This window comes from Neophocaena asiaeorientalis, unplaced genomic scaffold (genome assembly GCF_003031525.2).
Source record: "Neophocaena asiaeorientalis asiaeorientalis breed wild unplaced genomic scaffold, Neophocaena_asiaeorientalis_V1.1 scaffold56, whole genome shotgun sequence".
NCBI lineage: Eukaryota > Metazoa > Chordata > Mammalia > Artiodactyla > Phocoenidae > Neophocaena > Neophocaena asiaeorientalis.
In genome coordinates, this window is record NW_020175837.1 from 107,838 (window position 1) to 119,577 (window position 11,740).

General features: G+C 40.2%; 1 long non-coding RNA gene across 1 annotated transcript; it reads right to left on the reverse strand.

The window, feature by feature from the left end:
- Positions 1-1,216: 1,216 nt before the first annotated feature.
- LOC112391572 (uncharacterized) lies at positions 1,217-11,734 on the reverse strand. Its single transcript, XR_003001520.1, has 4 exons — positions 10,777-11,734; positions 9,997-10,150; positions 6,754-7,074; positions 1,217-2,238 (listed from the first exon to the last, which is right to left on the reverse strand). It is a non-coding gene; the product is annotated as an uncharacterized LOC112391572 (long non-coding RNA).
- Positions 11,735-11,740: the final 6 nt, after the last annotated feature.

An 11,740-nucleotide genomic window follows, 5' to 3' on the forward strand; every position in this document is an offset into this window, starting at 1 on the left:
GCTGTACTTTCTTAGCTGCACTGTATCCAACCCTTCTTCCTGTTCGAGGAATTCCTCCACAGTCTTGGTGAAAGGCATGCCCTCCTTCTCAGTCTGAAAGCGTGAGAGGCCCTATCCTGATGTCCCTCACCTTTAGCAGCCCGGGCACGGCACATGATCTTTAACCAATGATCACTTTTCCAGAAATTTAAATCTTGACCAAGAGACACAAAGGGGCAATGAAATTTTTTTTTAAACATCTTTATTGGAGTATAATTGCTTTACAATGGTGTGTTAGTTTCTGCTTTATAACAAAGTGAATCAGCTATACATATACATATGTCCCCATATCTCCTCCTTCTTACGTCTCCCTCCCACCCTCCCTATCCCACCCCTCTAGCTGGTCACAAAGCACCGAGCTGATCTCCCTGTGCTATGCCGCTGCTTCCCACCAGCTATCTACTTTACATTTGGTAGTGTATATATGTCCATGCCACTCTCTCACTTCTTCCCAGCTTACCCTTCCCCCCACCATGTCCTCAAGTCCACTCTCTCTACATCTGTGTCTTTATTCCTGTCCTGCCCCTAGGTTCTTCAGAACCTTTTTTTTTTTTAAGATTCCATGTATATGTGTTGGCTTATGGTATTTGTTTTTCTTCTGACTTTCTTCACTCTGTATGACAGACTCTAGGTCCACCCACCTCACTACAAATAACTCAATTTCGTTTCTTTTTATGGCTGAGTAATATTCCATTGTATATATGTGCCACATCTTTATCCATTCATCTGTCAATGGACACAGGTTGCTTCCATACCTTGGCTATTGTAAATAGAGCTGCAATGAACATTGTGGTATATGACTCTTTTTGAGTTATGGTTTTCTCAGGGTATATGCCCAGTAGTGGGATTGCTGGGTCATATGGTATTTCTATTTGTAGTTTTTTAAGGAACCTCCATACTGTTCTCCATAGTGGCTGTATCAATTTACATTCCCACCAACAGTGCAAGAGGGTTCCTTTTCTCTACATCCTCTCCAGCATTTACTGTTTGTAGATTTTTTGATGATGGCCATCCTGACTGGTGTCAGGTGACACCTCATTGTAGTTTTGATTTGCATTTCTCTAATAATTAGTGATGTTGAGCATCCTTTCATGTGTTTGTTGGCAATCTGTATACTGTCTTTGGAGAAATGTCTAGGTCTTCTGCCCATTTTTGGATTGGGTTGTTTGTTTTTTTGATACTGAGCTGCTTGTAAATTCTGGAGATTAATCCTTTGTCAGTTGCTTCATTTGCAAATATTTTCTCCCATTCTGAGGGTTGTCTTTTTGTCTTGTTTATGGTTTCCTTGGGGCAATGAAATTTAATTCCCAGCAGTGGGGAGATTATCTCCAAGGGCAGTTGAGGTGGAATCCCAAAGAGACAGCAGCAGTGCCCTGCAACAAAGGTAACTGTGTCCTTCCCAGGCTATTGGGCTATTCCTGCTAACATTTTGCAGCTTCTTGGCTGCTTGAGTTACCTGGGTCTTTACCTATTTTTCCAGCCTGGTATTACAACTTCCTGTCAATTCATGAGCCCTTTATATCCTTCCAATAAATTCCTTTAAGATTGTTATAGTAGCTGTTACTTTCAACAGAAGTCTTTTAATTGATGAATCAGCAAAATCAATCCATTCATTAATTCTCCCATTAGTCATTCAGAAACTACCAGGTACCGTACATTGGGGGAGGCTTAATATGATGGTGAGTAGACACTGTTTCTGTCATATTGCAACCTACAGTCTATTGGAGGAAACAGACAAGGAAAGAGAAGACCGCAGTACATGCTTGATGGGGAAGGACATTATTCATCAGGAACACAAAAGAGAAACATTTAATCCAACTTTAGTGATGGTAGTGGTGGGGGCGGTCGGAGAAAGCTTCAAGTGGTACCTAAACCTGACATTCGAATATGTAAAAATTACACCTAGTTGGGAGGTAGGAGGTGGGTTGAGTATTCCACACAGAGGGAGCAGCCCGTGCGAAAGCCCAGCGTTGAGAGACGAACAGGACCTTCAAAGAACTAAAAAGAAGTTCCAGATGACTGAAGTGCAGAGTTTGAGCAGAGAGAGAAAGGGCATTCTGGAGCCATGAGTGGGACTCGGATCATGCAGAGTGATGTGAGCCCCCTGCTGGCGTTAGCACTTTCTCCTAGAAGCAGTTGGGAGCAACTGTAGAGTTTTAAGCAGAAGCCTCAGTATACACGAGCCTGGTGCCCGGGTGCCTGGAGAAATTGTGTAAGAAAATAAAAGGTCGCAAAGTTTAGGAGTGGAAACAAAAATCTCTATTTCATGCCTTTAACAATCTTTTTTTTTTTTTTTTTAAGAACAATGATAATGTGCTTTCCTCTATGTGTGGAAATGATAATATTGAGTTAAAAATTAGCAGACAGGTTTGTTGAGAATTTTTTTCTATAATGGCAATGGACTTATGATGAGTCATCAATATTCTGCAAAGGATTGCCTATGACAGTGGCCTTCAGGTTTTTTTGCTTATAATTCCTAAAGTGATTTTAAAAGCCTATATATACCTTTGCACCTTTTTATGTTGACATTTAAGATTCTTATATCACTTCTGTGTGTATCCAAAAGACTCAAACGATGGCTGTTTGATACCGACTATCATTCTTTTGGAAAAACTATACCTAATCTTCAACAGCCAGAATTTTACATTGTTCTCTTTTCCATTCCACTTCTCTCACATAATTTTATCCTAATGTAATATACTAACACACTTTTTTTGCTTTAAAGTCTTTTACTGATCACCTTATCATACATCCTGCCATAAGAAAAAAAAGTATGTAAGTGAAAACTGATGAGTGTTAAAATTTTTCTTCTAGATTGAGTCATAATTTCAATTATCAGTAATATACAATTGATTAAAACAGCAAATATATTTCATGTTTTGATTAATCATTTTTAAATATTAGTAAAGTTAAAGGAGTTCCCTGGTGGCCTAGTAGTTAGGATTTTGGGGTTCCACTGCTGTGGCCTGGGTTCGATACCTGGTGGAGGAACTGAGATCCCACCAGCCACATGGCGCCCAGCAAAAAAAAAAAAGAAAAATTAAAGCTATTCTATGTGTTCAGAGAGGAATATTACTTATTGCTACAATGAGACAGGTTGTCTTGATTAAACAAGTCTTTCCCAGACACAATGTTTCAGTTGTGCCTTGGCTTGTCTTTGTTCTTACACTTTTGGGCAATGTGCCATTAAGATTAGAGAATGAGAGTTCTGTCTTTGTTTTAAAGTGGGAGAGAGAACCAGCAAGATACCTTGACCACAAGAACATTCTCAGGCAGATCAATTTTAGAAGTATGGAAGTTGATCATTCGAAAACGGATTTCCTCAAAACTTTCCCAGCCTATGTACCCCTTGGAATGTCTTTGAGTACCACCAGCGAGTTTGAAAACTATGAGTCAAATGTAAAGAGTACTGGATGGGAGACAAAATAAACAAAGCTTCTTTTACAAAATAGCTTTGGGACCTTAGACAGGACATTTGATTTGTGTAAATCTCAGTTTCCATCAATAAAGTGACTTGGGGGGGGTGAACTTAAAATTTAAAGATTCTTTCCAGCTCTAAAACCCCTTGATTTCCATTGGAAATTTTTAGCTATGCCCAGGACACTGGGAAGAAGGCCAGGCACCAATACAGAAAGGGAAAAGGAAAGATGGATAGCATTTATGTGATCACTAAGGACATGATAAAGGAAAAGGAAGGGATTGTGTGGATATAGATCAAGAAACACTTTTTAAAAAGTGTTTTTATTTGTGTTTAGGGTATGTTTTGGGGTTGAAAATTCAAGTTTCACATTATTGTTTATGTGGCTGTAGACAACTCAATCTCCTTGAGCTTTACTTTCCTCAACTATTAAATGGGAATAATACTGTATACTTTGTACCTTAGGGGATGATTAAAAGACAGAAACTAAGGCTTATTTCCCTTAGCATAATATTTTCAAAGGTCCTCCATGCAATAGCATGTATCAGAAATTCATTCCTTTTTATTGCTGAAAAAAATACTATACGATAAGGATGTGTCACATTTTGTTTATCCATTCATCTGCTAATGGACATTTGGGTTGTTTCCACTTTGGGGCTATTATGAATTATGCTGTTAACATTTGTGTACAAGTTTTTTCATGGAGATATGGTTACATATCTTGTGGGTACATAGCTAGGATTGAATTTGCTGGGTCATAGTGTAATTCTGTGTCTAACATTTTGAGGAACTGCCAAACTGTTTTCCAAAGTGGTTGTATCACGTTTACATTCCCACCAGCGATGTATGAGGGTTCCATTTTCTCTGCATCTCTGACAAAACCTGTCTATTGACTATAGCCATCCTGGTGTGTAAAGTGGTATCTCATTGTGGTTTTTATCTGAATTTCCCTAATGGCTAATAATACTGAGCATCTTTTCATCTTTCCTTTCTGGCCATTTGTATGCCTTCTTTGGAGAAATGTCTATTCGGATCTTTTAACCATTTTAAAATTGGGTTATTTATCCTTCCATTGTGGAGTTGCGGGAGTTCTTTATATATTCTACGTGCAAATCCCTCACCACATAATTTGTAAAGATTTATGCACTGTCTTTTTCATTTTCTTGATGGTGTCCTTTGAAGCAGCACAAGCTTTTTAATGTTGATAAGTCTAATTTATCATTTTTCCTTTTGTCATTTGTGCTTTTGGTGTCTCATCTGAGAAGGTTTTGTGTAACCCAAGGTTGCAAATATTTATTCCCATGTTTAACTTCTCAGAGTTTTATAGTTTTAGCTCTTATATTAGGCCTCTGATCCATTTTGAGCTAATTTTTGTATATTGTATGAGGTTGGGGTCCAACTTCACTCTTTTGCATGTGGCTGTCGAGTTGGCCTAGCACCATTTTTTTTTCTTTGCTATTATTTATATTGTGATAATGGGGAAAATGGAAATGAGGAGGGGCCTGAGCAGTTGTTGTTTACACCTATCAACAACAATCTCCTTCACCGTAACCATCTGCTGAATAGACAATTCTTTCCCATCAAATTGTCTTGGCACCCTTGTTAAAAATCATCTGACCATAAATATAAGGGTGAATCAATTATTAAATGCTGATTCTAATAATTTTATTGCAATGCTCTGAACACAAAATAATATTCACATTGTCAGTTAAAAAGTTCTGGTAGAAATTATTTCCTTTGACCTATATCTCCAATAGTGTATTTTAAGGCTGTAATGACCTTATTAATGAGAACTTTTAACACAACATAAATGAATTGTTTGCTTGTTTATCCCTTCTCCATCAAATCTGTTAGTTGATGTAATTAGAAATTTAAAGTATTCTTTTTTTTTCAGCTTGAAAAGTTTTTTATCTATTTCTATTTTATATCCATTTCTTTCCTAAGTATTTTCACACTTGCCTTTAAGTCCTTAAACTTTTTAAAATAATTGTTTTTAAAGTCTTGGTGCACTAATTCTATCATTTCAGCATTTTTAGGTCTATTTCTTTTTTGTTTGTTTTTAACACCTTTATTGGAGTATAATTGCTTTACAATGGTGTGTAATCTGTAGTCGAACTTCCAAATATTCCTGAATAACTATCTCCTAAGAGTACATAAATATTCTTATGAGATTAGACATTAACACAATATTGATTCCAATAAATTACGTACCCTGTAATTCCTGACATAATTCAATGTATTGATTTGTCTCTATAACAAGGAATAACAATATAACATAACTAAGACACGTAGTTTTGTGCCAGGGTGTGAACCCTGAGTTTTTGGACCAAGCAATTCCCCAAATAATGACAAAAATTGCTCCAGGACAAGCCTGAAAAATAATTTCATTACTGGTATCATTTCTGACTCAGAGGTAGTAGGCTTCTGAAACTGTGTGAAAAATGAGCATGGGAGTGACACATCGCTTCAGTTTTACTAGTGAAATTGATCTTAAGTTTTCATTGCAAATTTTGTGTCATATTTTCTTTTATTTGGAATATATTGCTCTGTGTGTGTGTCTATGTCCCAGGCTTCTTTATTTAAGAAGGAAGTGATGAATGACATGGGGATTATAATCAGGAGCATCCCTGAACTTCACCTTCCCTCCAACCACCTCCTCCAAACTCCTTGTTCCCACACCTTCTCAGCTGTCAATTCTTTTCTTAGTGAATAAAGAACTTAGTCCCCAAAGCCCTGGTAGAAACCCCAAGGTTTTCCCCTAGCTCTTTCCTTTCCTTTGGCCCCCATTCCTCGGTTTGAAGGCATGGGAAAGCCCAGAGTGGTGACAGACACAGAGGGAAAGAAAGGCTTCACTCTCATGGAAAGAGACTGAGGAGTACAGCGCAGTGAAGTAAGCGTCACTACAGCCTGGGGTGACAAAATGCCCTGGGGCCAGAAGAGAGGGTACTGATTCCCCTGAGAAAGGAGACTGCCCAATAGCCTCAAAATCCTCTCAGTGCGAATATTCACTTGCGTGATTGTTTGCCCTTCTGGTGACAGTTGCAGAACCATACCTGAACCATGTCCTTCTCAAGCCTGAGCTGCTGGACAATGTGGCTGATCTGCTGCAGTGTGGGTTTTAGACACTTATGTTGAGACAGATTCTGAGGCTATATTTAGGATGAGCAGGAAAGAATGCTCTCATTAATGATATCCACCACTGAAGTGGGATGGGAGCATGGGGTCACACTGCAATAGTTAGGAATTTAGTTTATCTATAATAAAAATGGAAAAAAACAGTGGCTTAAACATATTACCAGTTTTATATGTCTTTTTCAGTCCAGGGTTGATTTGGTAGATCCACAATGTCCTCAGAGAGCCAGGTCCTTCTCTCTTCCCTTCACCTAGCCATCCTTAACATGTGCTTGTTCCTTTGTAGTCACAAGATGGCAAGATGGCTGCTCAAACTCCAGTATTGCATTTGAGTTCCAGATGTAAAGAAAAGTAAAAGGCAAGGTCAGCTAAATTGGCCTTCCATTTTAAGAAAGCATTCCCAGAAGCCTCATCCAACAACTTCTACTTACATTTCGTTGGCCAGGACTGCATAGCATGGTCAGGTCCTTCATCTGCAGAGACTGCTGGGAGATGTAGTTTTAAGCTAGGCACATTTGTACACCCAATGAAACTTGCATTGTTACTTATGATCAGGGAGAATCCCTATTAGGAAGGCCTCTAACAGTTTGGTCCACCTTTCCTGTTTTATAAATAGGCATCCTTCAGCTTTACTGAACCAGCAAGAACTGCACTCCCCTGCAAGCCCCAACACAGAAGCAGCATTGGTCTTCTGCAAACTGTTGATAGCAAGTGTGCGCCTCTGAACTGTGTAAAAGATGAGTGTCGGAACAGCACATCTATCACATCAGTGTTTTACAACTGAAACTGAATTTAAAATTTTATCTTAAATTTCTGTGTTCTACTTTCTTTTATTCTGGAATATATTACTATAGTTGGGGTCAACATAAATCTCAGGAGCATTGATATCACTGTGAAACAGTTTGTAATTCTTTAAAAGGCTAAACTACAAAGCTAGACAGACCTGGGTTAGGATCCCACACCCACATTTACTACCAGTGTACTTTGGGCAAGACACTCAATCTCTCTGTGCCTCAGTTTCCTAATTTGTAAACTGTGGATAGTAATTTTTACAGGGAGGGTGATCAGATAATTTATGTCCAAACTGGGAAACTTATGTGCTGGCAGGGGGATATTATTAATAATTATACTTGAACAAATGGCATAAACCAGGACCACTGCAGGCAAACTGAGGACTATGGTCACCCTATTTTTAGGCACTGTTGAGAGGATTAAATGAGAAGATAAATATAAAGCACTTAGCACAGAGCCTGACACATAGTAAGTGCACATAAATACTGGCCACTACTTGTTTTTATAATTAAATTGAAAAGTTCCATTGTTTTGGCTTTGCTTTTCTCTCTTTTAACAATAATATGCTTGATATTCTTCCTTATGATAAAGAATAGTGGGCTGAAGTAAGGAGAGCTTAAACTTTTTCAAGACTGAGAAAACCTAATAAAAACTCAAACAACCAATTTCTCTAAAGGAGAAGCAATGTTGAAAGACACTACAGAAACTCCTAGTTATAAGGAAGATTCTGGAATGGTAGTGCATGACCTATCTGTGAACTGTCTGTACCACTAGAAGCATGAACAGAAGCAGTGGAATTTTAATGATTTTGTATGGCATTTCTCAAAGGTTTTGGTCTGAAGATCCTTTTACACTTAAAAAAATTTCTGAGGACCATAAAAGAGTTTTTGTTTATATGAGTTATATCTGTTGATATTAGAAATAAAAATGGAGACAATTTAAAAATATTCATTTAGGGAATTCCCTGGCGGTCCAGTGGTTAGGACTCTGCACTTTCACTGCCGAGGGCCTGGGTTCGATCCCTGGTCTGGGAGCTAGGAACCTGCAAGCTGTGCAGCATGGCACCAAAAAGAAAAAAAAAGTCATTCAAAATAACAATAACTTCATCATATAGTAACACAACTAACACATTTAAATGCAAGAAACTATCTTTACAAAACAAAAATATTAGAGGATTAGTGTTTTACCTTTCTACAGATCTCCTTTCGACTGGTTTAGTAGGACTGAAACTGATTCTCATATCAGCCTTTTTATGCAATTTGTTGCAATATGTTATTTTGGTGGAAATGTATGAAAAAGACATGTTGTTGGAAAAGCGAGGGAGTATTTTAATAGCTTTTCCAGATAACTGTGGTTATTCTTTGATACTACACCAAAACTCCACAGTAGCTTCTTAATTAATTAATTTAATTTATTTATTTCTGGCTGCATTGGGTCTTCGTTGCTGCGTGCGGGCTTTGTCTAGCTGCGGCGTGGGGCTACTCTTCGCTGTGGTGCGCCAGCTTCTCATTGTGGTGGCTTCTCTTGTTGCGGAGCATGGGCTTCAGTAGTTGTGGCTCGTGGGATCTAGAGCGCAGGCTCAGTAGTTGTGGCACACGGGCTTAGTTGCTCCGCGGCATGTGGGATCTTCCCGGAGCAGGGCTCGAACCCGTGACCCCTGCACTGGCAGGAGGATTCTTAACCCCTGCACCACCAGGGAAGTCCCCACAATAGCTTCTTAAAGGTTAGTTATAAAGTGGAATCTGAGAACAGATCTATGAACTTTTTGTATGGTTACATTAAAACACATCAGTCTGTCCTGCACTTTGAATGAATCTTTTACTCGTGATTTTGTAACATCATCCATTAGTCAGTTGGAAAATACTGGGTCACTGAGTTAGGCAGATATTCCAAATGTTTACACATTTCAGAAACTTCATACCTTAGAACATTCTAGAAAACATATGAACACACAAGCACACATTCCATTAGCCATCAGAACAATGACATCATCACATGTCATGTTGCCTCTGGAAAACTCCATGGTGCATTTGTGAAAAAATAAGAATGATAAAGACAAATCATGTCTTACTATGAAAATAGCTTTGATTGCATGATTCATTGAAAAAGCGTTAGTCTCAGGCCACACTTTAAGAACAGCTGATTAGGTATGTTATGACCCATTAGATAAAGAAAGCAAAAAACTTACCACCTCCTTCTCTCTCTCTCTCTTAAACCAGTAGACAGTATGTCATAACACACAAACAGTAAAATACTAAAACACAGTCCCAAGTGGCAACTTCAAGTCTCTTTACATGAAGATAAGTAGACAAGCTTAGAGAAACAGATGGCTTCTAATTTAAAGGTCTTTCTCATTTTTTGGAGTTTGAACCCTGTTAATCATTAGCACTTCAATGCATGGGGGGCAGGTATCTTTGGGGAGTTCAGAATGCTTCGCTTCTGCCTCTTTTCCCCATCTCACCCCTCCAGACTCTCTGCAGAAACATATGGGGTGGCAGAACCCCACTAAAAATATTTTAGTATATGTTTTCTGTTTGCAACCTGGACTGGAAGCTACCTATTTACTTTGGAACATGTTTTCTTTGCAAGTATAGGACAGAAGATGATATTCTTACCTGGAGTTGGTCGTATGTGACGAACTGTTAGACAAATCCATTTTGCTCTCCTTGTTCTCTTTTCAAAGTAGGATGATGGGGCAGGTTGATCGTATTTTTTTGGAAAAATCCTCTCGCTAACTGGTTTAGGTTGTAGGAACTTCAGGCAGCAATACTGCCAAGGAGAAACGTTTTTAGGCATCTTGTCCCTTACGTTTCTATTCAGTTTCCCAGTGCATTTACCACATCCTTCTGGCTGCATGGTAGGTCCCACTGTGTGGCCCACCCAGGGCCTATCCTCCTGGGAAATGAACTGCTTTCAAGATTACCTACTCCTTTGCCTCCTCCTTTATTCTTCAGCAAACACCCTTTGTACTCTTTCAGTGAAGTCTGATTTCAGCTTAGGTGAGTCCAGACTGAGATACAGTGTTAGTGTATTAAAATTATTAAGGCATGAATGATGGATGGGTACCAAGTGTTTAAGAACTAAGAACCAACTGATGCACTGAATAAACTTGAAAACGGGTGACTACATGTAGCCATTGAATGCACTGCTCAGCTTCTCTTTGCAACCATATTAAAACCCCACAAGCCACTAAGGACCTGCTGTGTAGCACAGGGAACTCAATACTCTGTAATGGCCTATATGGGAAAGGAATCTAAAAAAGAGTGGGTATATGCGGATGTATAACTGATTCACTTCGTGTACACCTGAAACACAACACTGTAACTCAACTATAATACAATTAAAATTAAAAAAAAAAAACCCCAAACCAATAAGCCATTTAAGTTAAGGCTAACCTGGTAATGCAAGAAATGAGACGTGAGGTCACCGAATGGTTATGCTTTGCAGCCCCACAGACTTGGATAGTTAAGGTGAAAGAGGGTGAAGTGCCAAGAGGGCAGCTCTCATTTGAGCAAGATGTTTTGACTTCAAGGCCGCCGGTAAAAATTTTGGGGTTTCCCGGAGTTCCTTTCGACGTTTCATTATTCCTCGTATTAACTTTTTTTTTTTTAAACTTCAGTGTTAATGGAAGCGCCAGGCTGGGATTTCCAACTGTGTTTTTAGGTCAAGATGGGGCCTGGAACTTGGGTGTACAAGAGATAGTTTAAGCTAACGCCATCTCCGCCCTCTTTTGCAGGGTGCCCTCTCCCTCTTTCGCAGCTGTTCCAACCTCCGTCCGGGCTTGGCTGAGAGGAGACGACGGGGTGATTAACCAGCCCAGAAGACCATTAATGGCATTATTCCTGAGTCTCCAGATTCTTGCTCTCGCCGTGCGGCGCCTGCGAAGATCCAGAGCCGGTGCTGCGCGCTGGACGCAAGCAACAGGCACGACCGGCGCGCCGTCACCCCGAGACTCTCCAACGACAGCAGTGGGCGGCGCACGAACCCTCTCCTTTCTTTAACTCTTCTTCACAGAGTCCCACCCCAATCGGAAGTGGAGCCGTCTCTACGTTCCCTCACTTCCGGGCCAGACGCCCGTCGCTTGGCGGGAGCGAGCACGCCCGTGCGCGGCAACTTTGTTCCCGCCTCCTTTGCCCCTGACACCACTCACCTTGGGCTTTCTCAGAGCGCGACGTGCGTGCGCGCCCCCGGCCTTGCGTCAGGGCCGAAGAGGGGAAAGGCCGAAAGAGCGAGGCTAGAAGGAGGGGTTGTGGAGGTTAGGGCCCAACCAGCAAGTTCCATCTCCCTCCCTCCTCCTGACGAGGAGCGGAGAGGGAAGGGGAGGAGCGAGCCGGGCCAGCCGCGCACACCAGGAGCCTC